Below are 13,365 nucleotides of genomic sequence, written 5' to 3' on the forward strand. Positions count from 1 at the left end.
CTACATAGTGTGCTAAGACTGGCACCTAGCAGAATAGTTATCTAAGAGATGGGAGAGACTTTCATCCAACAACGGATGGGACCAGATCCAGAATCCCAGAGCCAAATAGATGGAGTTTGTGGAGTTCTGACTGCAGAGGAGGGAAAGAAGGATTAGAAGAATCAGAGTGGACAGGGACACACCACAAGAACAGGGCCCATAGAATGTAGCTCATGGAGACTCCTAGAGATCAGGGAACTTGTAGAAGTCTGACCTACGTCCTCTTCATATATGTTATGGCTGAGTAGATTGGTGATCTTTTGGGCATCCTAACAGTGACAGCAGAGGGTATCTCTGACACTCTTGACTATTTTGGGGACCCTTTTCTTCCTACTGGGTTGCCTTGTCCAACCTTGATATGCCTATTTGTCTGGTCTTATTGTAACTTTTAATGCTGTGTTTAGTTGATGTCTCTGGGAAACCTGTTCTTCTCTCAGTGGAGAAAGGGGGTGAATCTGAGGGAGAGGGAAGTCATTTGTGTATGTGTGGGGGTGTTGGAGGGAGGGAATAGAGTGGAAACTGTAGTCTGGTTGTAATAATTTTAAACTTTTAAAATTTAAAAAAAATTAAAAGAAAAAAGTGAATGGGGGTGGTGGCACTTGTTCTCGCAGAGAAACTAGCATCCATTCCCAACATTCATGTGATAGTCAATAACCACCCGTAATTTCAGTTTGGGGCATCCAATGTCTTTTTCTAATGAGACACCAGACATATATGTTCTGCACAGATATATATGAAGGTAGAAAACTAATACATATAAGATAATATAAATAAATCTTTTAAAATATCTTCCAAATGGGCTTGAGCTAGAGCTTAGTTGAAAAAGTGTTTGCAAAACATCCACAAAGAACTGGGTTTGATCACTTAGCAACACATAAGCTGCAGATGCTACTACATGCGTATAATCTCAGTATTCGTAAGATGGGGGCAGAAGAATCAGAAGTCCCGAGTATAGCCTCAGCTGCATAAAGAATTCAAGAAAAAGCCTAGTCTAGAGACTCCTCTTCAAAAAATTGTAAATTGAAATGGGCCTGTCAATCATCAGAACAAGAAAACATACTTCAGGTGGCACTGTCTAAAAAGCTTGCCTAAAATACAGATCAACACAGTAATCTCTTGGCCACTGGCCATTCCTACCCCTTAAAAAATTTATTCATCAACAATTTTATCAATGAGCTACTCCAGGATCTATATCCCCAAGTAGGTGGCTCAGAAGCCCCAGTAGACAAAAACAAACAAAGACCCAATAAAATACTCATGATCAAGGTCAAATACAATGATTAAGGTCACAGAGAAAAAAGCTAGCAATGTTAAAGAGTTAATCTCATAGAAAATGGTTGTTTTTGTGGTATATATAAGTCTGTAATCATGCCTTGGGAAAAGGAGGCAAGAAATCAGTGTCATACTGTGCTCCATACTGAGTTGATAGCTAGCCTGAAGTATACCACCTTTGAGGGGAGGCTGTTAAAAGAATTGGAATCACAGGTTTCAGCCAGAGATGGACCTCTGTGGGGTGTGGTTTTGCAGGTTCTAGTGGAGGCCCAGTTGGAGACTCAGCATCTGTTATACTGTTTCTGTCCAATGCCATCTGTTCTGGCACCCAGCTATTCAAATATGGACCCTGAGTCTGGAATGCATCCACCAATTTGGTGAGTTTGGTGTAGTCAGGAGTCTGAAGGGGAGGGGAAGTTGGGGGAAGCAGTTTGTGTGCTACATGTTGGAGTGGCCCCATAGGGAAGGAGGATCAGCAACTGTGCTTACAGCTGGTTGAGGATTCAGGGGGCTTGGTGGGAATGAGCCTGTACTTCCAGCTTGGTGGCTGGCAGCAGAAGACTTTGTGGGAAGAGGTATCATCCCGGGCAGTCTAGTGCAGCCTGGTCTAGAGTGGGCGCATCTCCTGCCCCAAGGATTGCTGGATGAACAAGCCTCAACTTGCTCTTCCTTTAGTTTGAGTCTGGTGGCCATGATCTTTTGAACCTCAAGGTCTAGGTGAGGTTCAATCTTGCAGTATAGTTCCAGCTCCCAAAGCCGTTCCCAATTGTACTTCTAGTCAAGGGGACCCAGGGTATAGGAGGTCAGAGAACGCGGAAATGCTTCCATCTTCTCTGTAGCTCACTTCAGCTGTCCCATTCCCTTGTTTTGAGAGTGTTCCACTTTACTCAGTAAGCAATTCTGTTTTACACTATGCAGTCTGTCTCATTTGAATTCTTTCATAGGCAATCACAAAGACTGGGACACCAAGTAGAATCAAGAGCAAAATCCTAGTAAGAAAAGCAATTATCAATACTATAGTTTATCTTTCCTATAGTAGTTTCTGAGAAAAAAAAAGTGTTTCTTAATTGTGAATTGTTACCTTAGGCTTACAGCAAATCTAACAAAATTATTTAATGTAAGTGCAAATTTTAGTATTTTACAAATTATACCCATTCTTTCTGGTTATTGACTCCAAATTATAGTGGAATTATTTTGGAGAAAATATTGGTTTGGCCCATTTTACCATAACCTTAGCTAGAAAATAATTTATGATTTAGCATCACACATGGAAGCCAAGCACCCAAGATATTTGTTAGTAAAGTTTATCTACTGTGCCTTTGGCACAGTGATGGAGCCTGCCTAGTCAGCTGTATCCTCCAATTCAGCATTTGTTAAAAATAAAGCTAATAATTTGATCTCCCAATTGGTCTCTTCTATTTTCCCTTAAATTCTTCAAAACCACCAGAGATGTGGAAAGGAAGAAGGGCCACTGACTTGGCCTATTTTAAAACCCTAGTAAAGGTTTTAATAATTCCTATCTCAGGTAGCTTTTTACTATGACTGTGGTAGTTGTTACAGAGGCACAATTTCTGCTAGTTCTTTGCTACTCAAAGAAAGCATTGTAGCTATGTACACTGACATCAGGGATGGCACTATTACAAATGCACAGTATTGGTCCTGACCTCAGATTTAGTCTTTTAAATGCTCTTCATTTCAGAGTCAAATTGGAGTAACATGTGAGAAGTACAGCCTTGAATGCTTCCTCACCATAGAAGGTACAAACATGAGCAGCTCCTTCCTTGGTCTTTTTCAACACTTAACACATGCCTTTCTTGTGCCAAAAGATTTCCAACATCTTGTTAAACAAAACTAAAAATGCACTCATGTAGTACTTTTTATATTTTTATTGAGACAAAAGGTACCATTTTAAAGCAGTATTAAACTAGCATTCACCAGTATTTAGTAGAGTCATAAAGTTCTGCAGCAATCTCTAATATGAATCCCAGAACCTCTCTATCATCCCCCCAAATAATCTTACTCAAATTTATATTCCCTTTCCCAACCTTCTGGTACATATGACTACATTCCATTTCCGTATATTTGTTCATTTTGTACATTTCATGTAAAAGAAATCAAAATTGCTATAGCCATTGGGGTTTTGTTTAGTTTTTTTAACTTAGTGTGTTTTCATGCATTTTTCCAAGGACCCTCCACATTTGTGGTAAATGAAATTGCATTGAACAGTTATGCAAAATTTTATTTATCCTCTTATCAGATTGTGGACATTGGTTTATTTCTACTTTTTGCCTATTGTATATATTGATACTATGAAGATCTGTATTCCTTTCCCAGTGATAAGCCTTGTTATCTAATATAAAGTGATCAGCTATGAAATCATATACACATAAACTCCTGACTCAACAAGGTGTATTCATATATTTGTACATCCATCTATCTGTCCAGATGTACCTATATATGTAACAAAAGCGAAGACAAATAGGCTATCAATTTGGGCAGGAAAGGGGAAAATATGGGATAAGTTGGAAGGAGATGAGGAGAAGAAGTGATATAATTATATTTTAAATTTTAAAATAGATTTAAAAATTAAAAAAAAACCCTCAGGTATATTCCTAAGAATGGAACTTGTAGTTTAAAATCTCTTTAATTCTGGACAGCAAACCTATTTTATTCCCCTCCCCTTTTTTTGAGACATGGTTTTTCAGTATACTGCTGGCTAATCTAGAACTCATTCCAGACCCAGCTTGAACTCAGAGATATATCTGCTCTGTCTCCTGAGTGCTGGGTTTAAAGGTGTACATTACCTCATCTAGTCAAAACTATATTTGTTTGTTTGTTGATTATTTATTTATTTTTGGGTTTTTGAGACAGAGTTTCTCTATGTAGTCCTGGCTGTTCTGGAACTCTGTAGAGCAGGCTGGCCTCAAATTCAAGAGATCATATTCTTCTGCCTCCCAAGTGGTGAGATTAAACGAGTGTACCACCAATATCTGAATCAAAAACAACTGTTGGTAGTAGCAGCAGCATGTTATGTTTCTGATAGTAAAGCAATTCTCTGTCTTCACCAACATTTATTATTTTCCATATTTTTAAAAATTCACATCCCTTTTTATGAGTGTTGAGCACTCCCTTACTGTGGTTTTTTTTTTTTTCCTCTTAGACACTGGGGCTTTAATGATCTTCTTCTTTCTTTTTTTTTCGCTTGTTCTCACCTTTTTTAAAACTTTATTTAGAAAACAAAGATAAAAGAAAAAAAATTAAACATTTTTGCATAAATGTATACAAATACAATTGTGTCAGTGCTTGACTTTCTTCTTCTTTTTTTTAAGGTTTGATACTCCGTATTAAGGTCTTACTAGTTACAATGAGCAAAAAGTACATGTAAATCAGGGTGTAACCCGGAATTAGTCAACATTTTCTTGGTGTGTAAGGATTGAGCATGACCTTTTCTGTTTGTTTGTTTGTTTTCTTTTCTTTTCTTTTCTTTTTTTTCTTGAACTTCACACAGTCTGTGAGTTGTTTCTGGGGCAGTCCGAGCCTCTGGGGTTAGCATCCCACTATCAGTGACTGCATTATTATGTCTGTTCTTTTGTGACTGGGTTATCTCACTCAGGATGATATTCTCTAGATGCAACCATTTTCTTAAGAATTTGGTTAAGTCATTGTTTCTGGTGGCAGAGTAGTACTCCATTGTGTAAATGTACCACAATTTTTGTATCCATTCATCTACTGAAGGACACCTGGGTCCTTTCCACCTTCTGGCTATTATAAATAGAGCTGCTATGAACACTGTGGTGCATATATCTTTGTTGTATATTAAAGTGTCTCTGGGGTATATGCCCAGAAGTAGAATAGCTGGGTCTTCAGGTAGTACTATGTCCAATTTTCTGAGGTATCGCCAGACTGATTTCCAGAGTGGTTGTATCAGTTTACAACCCCACCAACAGTGGAGAAGTGTTCCTCTTTGTCCACAACCTCGCCAGCACCTGCTGTCTTCTGAGTTTTGGATCTTGGCCAATCTGACTGGTGTGAGGTAGAATCTCAGGGTTGTTTTTATTTGCATTTCCCTGATGGCCTTACTGTGGTTTTTGTTTCATATTTCTTTAATGATTAAAAGTGTTGAACACCTATTTCTCTGTTCCTTGGCTAAATCTGTTTAGATAAATGTCTATTAAAATCCTTTGGTACATTTTATAAATGTGACTTGTATATTGTCGAGCTATAAGAGTTCTATGTATATATATTCTGGATATTAGAACCTGAGTAGATACGTACTTCCCAATTATTCTCTCCAACTCTATGAGATTTCTTTTTATCTTCTTGGTAGTATGTTTTCATTTTAAGGTGTAATGTTATATTTTGATTCTTATGTTTAATATGTAGTGAATAAAAAGGGTTTTAAACAAAGAAAATCAGATGCTTTCATCATCTTTTGAATTTTGTTTATGCTGCTTATTTTTGTATATTGTTGTTTGTATATTTAGTGCCATTTAAAGTAATTTCACATTCTTTGTAATATACAGCCATGATATTTCTATATTATCCTATTTATTTATTTATTTTATATTTGCAGCCCCTCCCTCCTTTCCTCCCAGTTCCATCCTCACTCCCATCTCCTTTCTGTTTAGAGAAGAGGAGGCCCCCAATGGGTAGCAACCTACCCTGGCACATCAACTCACATCAAGCACTAAGGCCAGACAAGTCAACTCAGATAGGGGAAAGAGATTCAGATTTGTTCCTGTCTGAAAGAAAGAACTGCAGGGACAAAAATGGAAAAGAGCCTGAAGAAAAGGAGGTCCAGTGACAACCCAAATGGGGATGCAGCTCAAGGGGAGGCCCCAAGGCCTGACACTATTACTGATGAAAGAAACTAGGTGGGAGAGGGGATGAGAAGGGGTTCAGGGGTGGGATCAGACTGTTTTATGATCTTAATTTTCAATTAATTATTGGACAGAAATATACTTAACTATACTAAAGCACTATCCAGTTGGCAAAGAACCGTGTGTTTTGAGGCATTCCATCAGCACCCTATCTGACAGGTTATAACTGGAGCTTCTATAAAGTCCTAAAGTCAGACATAAATTAGAGCTGGTGACTGCCTGAGGTATTTACTAAGCAATGCACACATCTTTGGATATATGAGTATCTTTCTGGATTTCTACAATATGTTTGAGTTTCTTAAAATTCTTATTTTCCTAAGTGCAGTTGTGCTATGTTGTGTGGTGAGGGTTTCTTTGAAGTATTTTCCCTCCCTGGGCCAAAATCTGTAGTTGCTCATCTCCCATACACAACAATAGTATTCACATAGAATCTATGTATATCCTTCTATTTGTTTTAATTAATCTCTGTGTTCTTTACAATACCTAACAAAATGTAAATGTAACAGAATATTATATCGTTACATTTGAGGAGTTGTTACCCGAATATCTATGTGTGTGTAGTCCAAATATAGACCTTTTTCCTGAATGTGTTTTTCCACATTTGATTAAATGCACACTTGTGGAACTCCCAGATAGTTGAGGGATAACTGCATCTAATTCCAAGACTCTCCACCTAGTAACTTCAGTCAGCATGTTGTTTCCCATAACTGTTTTCTATAGCCTTAGCGAACACAGAAATGTTTAGAATAACTGTGCTGAATTTTTACTGCTTGGTAAGTTCTACATTCCCTGAGAGAAAGCAAATCTTTCAAACTAGTCTTTCAAGCAGTCACCACGCAGATCCATTGAGAACAATTATGGAAAATGAGCTACATTCCATCCTTATATACTGGTACTGGAGGTCTATGTTGTAGTCAAGGATATTGCTGAACTTGGGTGTGAAGCATTGGAATAGCATAAGTAAAAAATATCACTAAACACACTGTAGTTATAACATCTCAGCTATTTTTCTTGCATATATTTTTTTGAGTTGTAAGTTTTTATTAGTTTTCAGAGATCCAGAAATGTTAATTTTCACCTCCTTTTTAGGTGCAAACCTGCTTAAGAAATGGATTTTTGAAGTGGCTTCCCCTGGTTCCCTGGTTGATGGCATCCCTCTGTACACATGCATTTAATCAGAATGAGTCCAGTACATGGAAGATGAAATACATTTAAAAATCAACAGTCTGTTTTCCAAAAGGTTTTCTCATTCTTTTTCTCTGCAAAAAAGCATGTTTTTTAGACTTATACGAAATGAACTGTGATCCATGTTGTCATATTTAAATCTTACATTGCAAATATGTGTGGGCAAACGAGAGAGATAAACTGAGTGCTGGTATCACAGGTTACTCTCATAGTGTGAGAGACCAAGATGAAACAAAACTAGTAAGGAGTAAGAAAAAAAGTTGGGCCATATTTCTCCATATTTATTCCACTGAGCAATGGAATTCTTTCTAGGATCCTTTGGGTCAGAGCCTGGCTGCTGGAAGACATAAAAAGCTATGCTTTACTACCTAACATCAGGAGACCAACGAAAGACACAAGCAATAGTGAAAAGCAGAGAAAATAAATTTAGCCAAATGTGTGACCAGAATGGAAAGAGGAACAAATAAAGAGGCCTAGTGACTCCCTCCTAATTTCACCTTCTGAAGACATTGAAATGAGGTTTAGGTATAAATAAAAGGCAAGAGGCATGCATAATTTAAAAAGTTCCAATCAAGGTGTGGTCCAACACATCACTAATCTACTATTGTCTAAGCTCTGGATCTGTCCAACAAGTTGTCAGCACAGTGTAGAATCTCTTCCTGGGAGGCAAATTACTCCCCTTGCAGGTGCCAGGGTTTCAGGCTTTTTCTTTCCCTCCAGCATAAGATTCTTGGGAAATTCCAATTCCTTGGGGTTTATTGTTTCAGAAGAACAGCCAATATGAACCCCTCTTTAGAGTGTCTTTTCCTCCCACCAGGATGGTTACATAATGAGTAACTCAAGCAATTAAAAACTTGTAGCCTGGTTTAACATGTTTTTGCTATCTCAAAACAAGCATAGACAGGTAAAGTCAAATTAACAATCCAGTCTACCTCTTGTAAAACTGAAATAATATTGATATTGTGAAGTGCTTAAAAAGAGAGCAAGAGACCAGGAACTTCCTTCCACTAGAGCCATAATATTGATATCATTGTGAAATGCTTAAAAAGTGACAAGAGACCAGGGACTTCCTTCCTCTAGAGCCAAACCCTATAATCGGAAGGAATTGCAACTGTCCAATAAAAATTATACTTAGGGACAGGACACTTCCCATCTCCATCTATTCCCAGAGCTAGGAACATCCCACTGATATTGGGACCAACAACCTGCCCACAGAGTGTACTGATCACCCAGGAGAAATCTCATTCCTAAGCCTCAAAGTGAGACCCCACTTTCTCTCCACTGATTATCCAAAGAGAGGCCAACCAGGAACTCACATGAGTCACAGGGCTATCTTGGACTGGATCATTCTGATCTCTTCCTGTGCCCACAGCTAGGGCCATTGAACTGCCATAAGGACCCACAAGCTGCCTACAGAGAGCTGATCACCCATGATCGCTCTCACTCCTAAGCCCACAGGCTAACAAGCCCAAAGGAGGGACAGGATCCAGTCAGAGACAGCAAGATCAACTACCATCACAGATAATAAGACGGCAAGAGGAAAGCACAAGAACCTAAGCAACAAAAATCAAGACAATCTGGCAACATCAGAACACTGTTCTCCCACCATAGCAAGAAGCAGATATCCCACCACACCAAAAAAAATAATATTGGGATATAAAATCATACTCCATGATGATAGAGGGCTTTAAGAAGGACATGAAAAACTCCCTTAAAGAAATACAGGAGAACACAGATAAACAAGTATAAACGCTTAAAGAGGAAGCACAAAAATCCCTTAAAGAGCTACAGGAAAACAGAACCAGGCAGGAGAAGGAATTGAACAAAACAATCAAGGATCTAAAAGTGGAAACAGAAACAATAAAGAAATCACAAAAAAATACAACCCTGGAGATACAATACCTAGAAAAGAGATCAGGAGTTTTGGAAGCAAGCATCATGAACAAAATACAAGAGATAGAAGAGAGACTATCAGGTGCAGATGATACCATAGAAAACATTGACACAATAGTCAAATAATATGCAAAAAGAAAAAAGCTCCTAACCTGAAACATCCAGGAAAACCAGGACACAATGAGAAGACCAAACCTAAGGATAATAGCTGTTGGAAAGAGCAACGATCCCCAAATTGAAGGCCCAGTAAATATTTTTTACAAAATTTTAGAAGAAAACTTTCCTAACCTAAAGGAAGAAATGTCCACAAACATACAAGAATCGTACAGAATTCCAAATAGATTGGACCAGAAAAGAAATTCCTCCCATCACATAATAGTCAAAATACCACATATACAAAAAAAGAAAGAATATTTTTTAAAAAGTAAGTGAAAAATGTCAAGTAACATATAAAGGCAGATCAAACAGAATTACATTGGACTTCTCAACAGAGACTATGAAAGCTAGGAGATCCTGAACAGACATAATACGGACCCAAAGAGAACAAACTGTCAGCCCAGGGTACTATATCCAGCAAAACTCTCAATAAACATAGATGATGAAACCAAAATATTCCATGACAGAACTAAATTTACACAATATCTTTCTACAAATCCAGCTCTACAAAGGATTATGGAAAACTGCAATGCTAAAAGGGAAATTACACCCTGGGAAAAGCAAATCCAAAAGAAGAAATGCACACAAACATAATTCTACCTCTAACAACAAAAACAACAACAAAAGATAACAAGAAACAACAATTATTATTCCTTAATATCTCTTAACAATGGACTCAATTCCCCAAATATAAAGACCGACTAACTGACTGGATACATAAGCAAAACCCAGCATTTTGCTGCATACAGCAAACTCATCTTAGTGAGAAAGACAGACACTATCTCAGAGTAAAAGTCTTGGAAAAAAATTTCCAAGGAAATGGTCTCAAGAAACAAGCTGGGGTGTATCCATTCTAATATCGACTAAAATAGATTTTCAACCAAAAGTTATCAAATTCAGTTAAGAAAGAAAATATTTTACTTATCAGATGAAAATCTATCAAGATGAACTCTCAATCCTGAACTTCTACACTCCAAATACAAGAGCACCCACAGTCATAAAAGAAACCCTACTAAAGATCAAAGCATACATTATGCCACACACAATAATACTGGGAAACTTAAACACCCCACTCTCATGGAAGCAGAGACTGAACAGAGACACAGTGAAACTAAAAGAAGTTATGAACCAAATGGATTTAACAGACATCTATAGAACATTTTATCCCTCCCCCAAAAGAATATACCTTCTTCTCAGCACAGTACCTTCTCAAAAATTTACCATATACTCAGTGAGAAAACAGTCCTCAACAGGCACAAGAAGATCAAAATTCTCCCATGCATCCTATCAGATCACCATGGAGTGAGGCTTTTCTTCAATAACAACAAAAACAACAAAAAGTTCACATACACATGGAAGCTGAACAATGCTCTACTCAATGATATCTTGGTCAAGGAAGAAATAAAGACAGAAATCAAAGACTCTTTAGAACTTACAGTAAATAAAGGCGCAATTTCCCAAACTTATGGGATACAGTGCTAAGAGGAAAAGTCGTGGTTCTGAGTGCCTCTAAAAAGAAACTGGAGAGAGCATACACTAACAGCTTGACAGAACACTTGAAAGGTCTAGAACCAAAAGAAGCAAATATACCCTAGAGAAATAGGCAGCAGGAAATAATCAAACTCAGAGCTGAAATCAACCAATATATAACAAAAAGAACTATACAAAAAAGAAAAAAAAAAATCAACAAAACCAGGAGCTGATTCTGTGAGAAAATAAACAAAACAGATAAACCTTTTGCTAGCCTAACTAGAGAACACAGACACACTATTCAAATTAGCAAAATCAGACATGTAAAGAGAAACATAACAACATAAACTGTGGAAATTAAAAAAAATCAGATCATACTATAAACCCAACACTCGAAAAAACTGAAAAATATGGAGGAAGTAGACAATTTTACAGACATAAATCGAATACCAAAATTAAATCAGGATCAGATAAACCATCTCAACAGTCCCATAATCCTGAATGTAATCAAAGCAGTCATCAAAAATCTCTCAACCAAAAAAAGCCCAGGACAAGATGGGTTCAGTGTTGAATTCTGTCAGACCTTCAAAGAACACCTAACACCAATACTCTCCAAATTCTTTCACAAAACAGAAGCAGAAGAAACAATGACAAATCATTCTTTTAAGCCACAATTATGTGTATAACTAAACCACACATAGGTCCTAAAAAGAAAGAGAACTTTAGACCAACATCCCTGATCAATATCCATGCATCGATATACTCAATAAAATTCTTGCAAACCAAATCCAAGAACACATCACAACAATAATTCAACATTACCAAGTAGACTTCATCTCAGAGCCACAGGGATGGTTCAATATATGAAAATCCATCAATGTAATCCCCTATATAAACAAACTCAAAGAAAAAAACCCCACATGATCATCTTATTAGATGCTGAGAAAGCATTTGACAAATTTCAACACCCCTTCATGATAAAATTCTTGGAAAAAAAGCAGGAATTCAAAGCTCATACCTAAAAACAGTTAAAGCAATATACAGCAAACTGGTAGCCATTATCAAACTAAATTTGAAGAAACTTGAAGCAATACTACTAAAATCAGGAACTAGACAAGGCTGCCGACTCCCCACTCTACCTATTCAATATAGTGCAGTGGCCCTAAACCAATGAATTATAATTAGAGACATTCCAATACTATTGACTATTAGTGGGTTAATTTTGAGGGAGGTGTGCATGTGTGTGTGGGCATGTGCCTGTGTGTGTGTGTAAGTCTCACTGTGTAGCCTGGGTTGACCTCAAAACTGCAATCCTTCTCTCTTAGCTTCTAAATGTTGGGATTACAGGTGTGAGCCACCAAGTCCAGTTTGAAATACTTTTGCTTTTTATTTTAACACTCATATTTATCAGATTTTTTGAAGCCCCAGTTAGCCACTATAACAAATAGCTTAATAATTGACTTTTGACAAGTTTCTCCCACCATGTTCCAGTATTATTTGTCTAGATCCCTGTCAGCATCATGTGCATTCCCATCTGTCCCCGAATCTGAACTACTTGGGCTCAAATCCTTGTGTCTGGATGTACTTTGAAAATCCAACTTCTGTCTAATATCGGCTACAGAGTCTCCAAACATCCTCATCCTCAGCTGGCTAACACCTCAGTTTCATCATCAGTGTTAAAACAGCAAGCTGTCAGCACCATCTCATAGAGATTCAGTGAATGTGAAGAACAATGATCATCAAAAGTGTTAAGTAGTAATTCTAATAGTAGCTTTCATATACTTTGTTTGCGCTTTAGCCAGATGTCACAAATCCTTCCTAAATTCTGTCAGAGTTGTCCAATATGTTTCTTACATATTCCCTTCCCCACCCTTTTTTTTTACAGTACTAGTCTTTAACTATATTAATCTAAAGTATTTCACATATGCCAAACAACGGCTGTACCACTGAGCTACTTTCTCAGTCTTCTTTTAGTATTTTATTTTGAGACAATTATTCAGGATAGCCTTAACTTCACTCTAACATAGGTAGATCTTGATTTTGCTATGCTTCTAGAAGAGCTAGGATGACAGGGTGATAACACAAGGCCCAGATAGTTCACTCATTTATTGAAATGCATTTATTTATTTTTGAAATTTAGATTTTCACAGTTTTATAAATATGTATTATTCCTTGTTCAAGGCCCTGCTTATTATACTCCTTTGAACTCCCACCATCATATTCCTCATTCACAGTTACCCTTCCTATTTTCATGTTTTGTTCTTCTTGTTTTACATATATTTAATTTATTTTTATACATACGGATGGTTTGCCTTCATGTATGTATGTGTAATTCATGTTTCTTTGGTGCCTACAGAGGTCAGAAGGTCACATAGAATTCCTTGAAACTGGAGTTATGAATATTGTAAGCCAACATTTGAGTGTAAATCTGGGTTCTCTGAAAGAGCATCAAGTTCTCTTTTTTTAGTTA

General features: G+C 37.3%; 1 pseudogene across 1 annotated transcript; it reads right to left on the reverse strand.

Annotated features, from left to right (window-relative positions):
* Positions 1-1,783: 1,783 nt before the first annotated feature.
* On the reverse strand, positions 1,784-2,139 carry LOC308416018 (homeobox protein Crxos-like; annotated as a pseudogene). The gene has a single exon. The product of its transcript is annotated as a homeobox protein Crxos-like (transcript).
* Between the last annotated feature and the right edge of the window lie 11,226 nt (positions 2,140-13,365).

This window comes from Micromys minutus (genome assembly GCF_963924665.1).
Source record: "Micromys minutus genome assembly, chromosome: X".
Classification (NCBI taxonomy): Eukaryota; Metazoa; Chordata; class Mammalia; order Rodentia; family Muridae; genus Micromys; species Micromys minutus.